The sequence below is a fragment of the Desmodus rotundus genome, chromosome 5 (assembly GCF_022682495.2).
Source record: "Desmodus rotundus isolate HL8 chromosome 5, HLdesRot8A.1, whole genome shotgun sequence".
NCBI lineage: Eukaryota > Metazoa > Chordata > Mammalia > Chiroptera > Phyllostomidae > Desmodus > Desmodus rotundus.
The window spans coordinates 76,772,826-76,778,073 of record NC_071391.1 but is presented as its reverse complement, the minus strand read 5'-3'; the positions used below and the strand labels follow the sequence as shown (position 1 = coordinate 76,778,073).

At 42.1% G+C, this 5,248-nt stretch overlaps 1 protein-coding gene across 7 annotated transcripts in view; it reads left to right on the top strand.

Moving 5' to 3' along the window:
* The first annotated feature begins 76 nt into the window (after positions 1-76).
* KBTBD3 (kelch repeat and BTB domain containing 3) overlaps positions 77-5,248 on the top strand; it is a 30,635-nt gene continuing 25,463 nt past the window's right edge. For 3 of the 7 annotated variants that reach the window (XM_045204005.3, XM_045204001.3, XM_045204002.3), the window contains exon 1: positions 81-217. The gene's annotated coding sequence lies outside the window, so the exon portion shown is untranslated. Of the gene's footprint in view, positions 218-5,248 lie in introns of all 7 variants that reach the window. The other 4 variants (XM_053924199.2, XM_045204004.3, XM_053924198.2 and 1 more) reach the window with 2 other exon arrangements.

The following is a 5,248-nucleotide window of genomic DNA, read 5'->3' as shown; positions in this document are numbered from 1 at the left end:
CGGAGGACAGAGAACCGCCTCTGCGCTCTGCGGCAACGTGTAACGTCATGTGGGGCGGTGCTGCGGCCGCGAGAGAAAGGAGGGACCAAGACCCAGAGCGGATAGTTAACGCCACTCACACTTGGGGAAGAGCTAACGGGACAGCGGTGCAAGCCAATCGTAATCAGTCTTCTGGAGGCAGAGACTGGGGTGGAGACTTCGGATACCGTGGTGGCAGGTGCGTGATCTCTGGGGTCTCAGGGAGGAGTGGGATGATAGCATCCTAATCCTGGAAACTAGGATCGGCCTATGTGATGCTCAGAAGAGAGGACGCCGTGTTGCTCCCTCGTGTTCGGGATGGGCGAGGTTTCCGCGTCTGAGAAGGGGCTGCATGATGCCCTTTGGAGTTGTGCTTTGCGTAGGGTCGAGTTGACTTCCTTCCGCCGCCAACTCCCTGCCCTTTAGGTCAAACCCCTCCGCTCACCTAGGACACTTCTGTACCCCTAGCTGCCGCCCACCCTGAATCCTGCTTTCCAAGATTGGGGCCGAGACGCTTCCCCCAGTGCTGGGCGCCTGCCCCGCCTGAAGCAAAGGCTGCCAGCGAGCGGCTGGGCTAACGCTGATCTTTTGTTCTCATCGCCAAGTGACTCAGGTGCTGTTTTGCTATCGCCAAGCTTGGACCAAAACCCTCGGAAGAAAACTGTGGATTCTATTGTTGAGAATAGAATCTGGTTCCACCATATCACAGGTCCTTGTTCTAAAAGTGGCAGAACCAAGTTAAATAACTTAAGCGATAATTACCCTTTAGAATTACTCTCTTTCTTTGCTCAGTTATTTTTATTGATGTCTCTGTTTCCACAGTTGTTCCATGTAGACTGTAGATGACTTTTTTATAAAAGTCCTAGTGATCAAAGACCCTTCCAGGTTTTGGTCCAGAGAAAAGTTGATCTCTGCAGATGAATGTAAGTGCTTAACTTTGTGAAGGTAGATTAAATGCTACCCTTCACTGTGGGAATCAGATTTCTTCCTCTGGCTGCCAAGGAATTTCATTTAAAGGCCAGCATTAGTAAGTAACAGTTATCTGTGGATTATCTGCAAGCTCTTTAACATGAGTTCTATACTGCTTTTATCTATACTCGTTTCCATTACCTTTTCGTGATATCATGAGCCCCCTTCAATCCTTTGCAGGAAAATGGGATTTTGAACACACATACACAAATCCACAAAGGGCTGTAAAATGAATTACTGGCTTTATATATTAGTTTAGCTAATGGTATAAAAGTCTGTGTCAGGTGCTATGTTTAAGGTCTACTTATCACCTTCAGAGAGTACGAAAAAGCTGCATAAGAATAAAGGTAAACATACGGGAAGTATAAGGTAACTACTGACACTCCTTTCAGTAGGGTGAAAGAAGGGAACTTGATTGTAGTGGGTTGAGATAACTGGAGGTGGAATTAATATAGACTTCTTTAAAGAAGTTTTCTGCGCTAGGGAGTAGAAAATGGGTTGATAGCTAGAGGGGAATAAAAAGTCAAAGGATATATTTTTGTTTGATGTTTGTTTAAAGATGGGAGACACTAAAATTTGTGCACTGATGGAAAATGACCAGTAGAGTGGGCGAAATTGTTGATGTAAGCAGAGAGAGTAGTTTTGTGTGTGTGTGGATCTGTGTTCACCACTCTACATTGTATTCCAGAGTGGAGGACCATGCCTTTATTGTTTTTGGCTGTATGCCCAGTATCTGGAATAGTGCTTGCCACATAATAGCTACTCTATAACCTTTCTAATATTTGTTGAATAAATGAATGACTGGGACTCTATTTCTCTTACCTTCTTTTAATTCATTCTTCAGACATCGAATACTTAAAAATATAAAAAAGGATCATGTCACTGTTCAGTTCAAAGTCTTCTGTGGTCCCAATTGCACTCAAAATAAAATTCCAGGTTCTTGTGGCCCCTGGGATCCTGCATGAGGCAGTCCTGGCCTCCTGCAGCCCTATCTTACCAACATCCGTGCTTGCCCTTACTAACTCCATTTCAGCAATGATAGCCTTCTTTCATTTCCTTAAAATGAAGGACCCTTTCTCTCTTTAGGGCTTAATATGTGATTTTGTTCAGCAACCCTGTACCTTTTCATCATTCAGGTGCCAATTTAAATGACACTTTTTCAGAATGGCTCTCTCTGCCTAATATTGTAGTGGATGAGAACCAAGGACTCAGGAGCCAGACTGTCTGGTTTTACATCCCAGCTCCCTACTTATTTGCTATGTGACCTTGGGTAAATTAGTTAAATTCTCAAAGCCTCATTTTCCCTGTGTATAAAATGAGGACAATCGTAGTATCTATTTTACATAGTTGTTTTGAAGATTTAAAGAGTATATAAAGCATGCAGTACAGAGCCTGACACATAACACTATGTAGGTGTTCGCTTGTTACCATTGTTGTTACTGAAGTTGAGTACACCCCCCAGCAGAGTTCATTTTTATTTCCATTTTCCAGTTGTTTCTTCATAGTATTTATAACAATTTATGATTTGTCAGTCTTCCAAATACTAAACACTAAGGAAGCAGGTATCATATCTTATTTATTCTCCATGCTATCTCTAGTGCCTAGTTCAATACCTGGCATATGTTTAGCACTCTATAAGAAATGTTGGATAGAATAGGCCAGAAATCATGCTCTGTATTGAAATATCAGTTGCCAAATTAATGTTACTGCAAGACCCAATGAAATCAAAGCACAGATTAGTCACAGCATAGCTTTAGTTTTGACATTTTACTCCTATGAAGTGGCACTTGCATTTTTATCATTATATCAGAGGCTTGGCTCTTAGGCTTGATTCTTGTACTTTTATTGATTCAATTCTATAAGTCAAATTTTAATGGAAGACACTAAAAAGAGAACAAGAAAATAGTAGTTTTGAAAATTGATTCAATGTTTTGAAGTAGAAGGTGAGATGAGGCTGAGGTGCAATCTTACAAAATATATACCATGGCCCCTGGCTGGTGTAGCTCAGTGGATTGGGCCAGGGCTGTGAAACAAAGTAGTTGCCAGTTCGATTCCCAGTCAGGGTACATGCCTGGGTTGCGTGCCAGGTCCCCAGTAGGGGGCACGTGAGAGGCAACAACACATTGATGTTTCTCTCCCTTTCTTTCTCCCTCCCTTACCCTCTCTAAAAATAAAATCTTAAACAAAACAAAATGTACCATTGTTTTATGTGCTCCTGCGAAAGAAAAATGCCATTTTAACTATGATAACATTTTATCACTTTTAACTTTTCATACTTAGGGAAAGCCCGTTGTAAAATAATATCACCTGAGTACATATATATGAAGAAAAATAAGAGTAAAATTATTTGTGATGCTCTTATATAACTTCTTCATATTCATAGTCTTTTTAACTCTTGTAATTCACTTTCAACTCAGTCTTTTTTTAAATATATTTTATTGATTATGCTATTACAGTTGTCCCATTTTTCCCACTTTATTCCCCTCCAATCCTACACACTCTCTCCCACTTGCATTCCCCCCTTTAGTTCATGTCCATGGGTTGTACATGTAAGTTCTTTGGCTTCTCCATTTCCTATACTATTCTTACCCTCCCCCTGTCTATTTTCTACCTACCATTTATGCTACTTATTCCCTGTACTTTTCCCCCCTCTTTCCTTCTCCCACTCCCACGCTGATAATCCTCCATGTGATCTCCTTTTCTGTGATTCTGCTCCTATTCTAGTTTTATTTTATTTTGTTTAGGTTCGGTTGTTAATAGCTGTGAGTTTGTTGTCATTTTACTGTTCATATTTTTTTATCTTTTTCTTAAATAAGTCTCTTTAACATTTCATGTAATAGGGGCTGGGTGATGATGAACTCCTTTAACTGGACCTTATCAAAGAAACACTTTATCTGCCCTTCTATTATAAATGATAGCTTTGCTGGATAGAGTAATCTTAGATGTAGGTCCTTGCCTTTCATGACTTGGAATACTTCTTGCCAGCCCCTTCTTGCCTGCAAGGTTTCTTTTGAGAAATCAGCTGATAGTCTAATAGGAATTCCTTTGTAGGTAACTGTCTCCTTTTCTCTTGCTGCTTTTAAGACTCTCTCATCTTTAATCTTGGGTAATGTAATTATGATGTGCCTTGGTGTGTGCTTCCTTGGGTCTAACTTCTTTGGGACTCTCTGAGCTTTTTGGACTTCCTGGAAGTCTATTTCCTTTGCCAGATTGTAGAAGTTCTCCTTCATTATTTGTTCAAGTAAGTTTCCAATTCCTTGCTCTTCTCTTCTCCTTCTGGCACCCCTATGATTCGGATGTTGGAACCGGTAAAGATGTCCTGGAGGTTCTTAAGCCTCTCCTCATATTTTTGAATTCTTATTTCTTCCTTCTGGGCCACACCATTGATTTGAGTCCTGGTTTCCTTCCCTTCACTGTTGGTTCCTTGTACATTTTCCTTTATTTCACTTAGCATAGCCTTCATTTTTTCATCTGTTTTGCCACCATATTGAACCAATTCTGTGAGCATCCTGATTACCAGTGTTTTGAATTCTGCATCTGATAGGTTGGCTATCTCTTCATTGCTTAGTTGTATTTTTTCTGGAGCTTTGAACTGTTCTTTCATTTGGGCCATTTTTTTTTTTCTGTCTCCACACGCCTGTTAGGTAGTAAGGGGTGGAGTCTTAGGTTTTCACCAGGGTGGGGCAACTCATCAGGGCTGCATTGTGACACTGCATGTGGGGGAGGGGTCCAAGAGGGAACAGTGCTGCTTGCTCCACTCTCTGTCAGTTTTCAGTCACTTCCCCCAGCTACCCACAATCAAATTGGGCCCTTCTGGAGCTGATTCCTGGGTGGGTGGGCCTGTGTACGTTCTGGGACTCTGTGGGTCTCTCCAAAGAATTCTCCTGTGAGGCTGGGAGTTTCTCCTGCTGCCGCCTCAATCCCCAGAGGTGTTTTCAGTCAGAGGTTTGAGGCTTTATTTCCCTGTGCTGGAACCCTGGGTTGTGAGGTCTGTCTTGCTCCCCAGTTGTTCTTCTCGGTTTATCTGCACGAGAATGTGGGACCACCCAGCCCCCGCCAGCCGCTGCCTTGCTGCAGTCCTCTCCACCTAGCTGCCTGTCTCTGCCCCTCCTACTGGTCTGAATGAATGTGTCTTCTTTAACTCCCAGGTTGTTGGACTTCCATACAGTTCGATTTTCTGTCAGCTCAGGTTGTTTTTTGTTTTTAAATTTGTTGTTGTCCTTCTTTTGGTTATGTCAGGAGGCACAGTGTGTCTACCTCC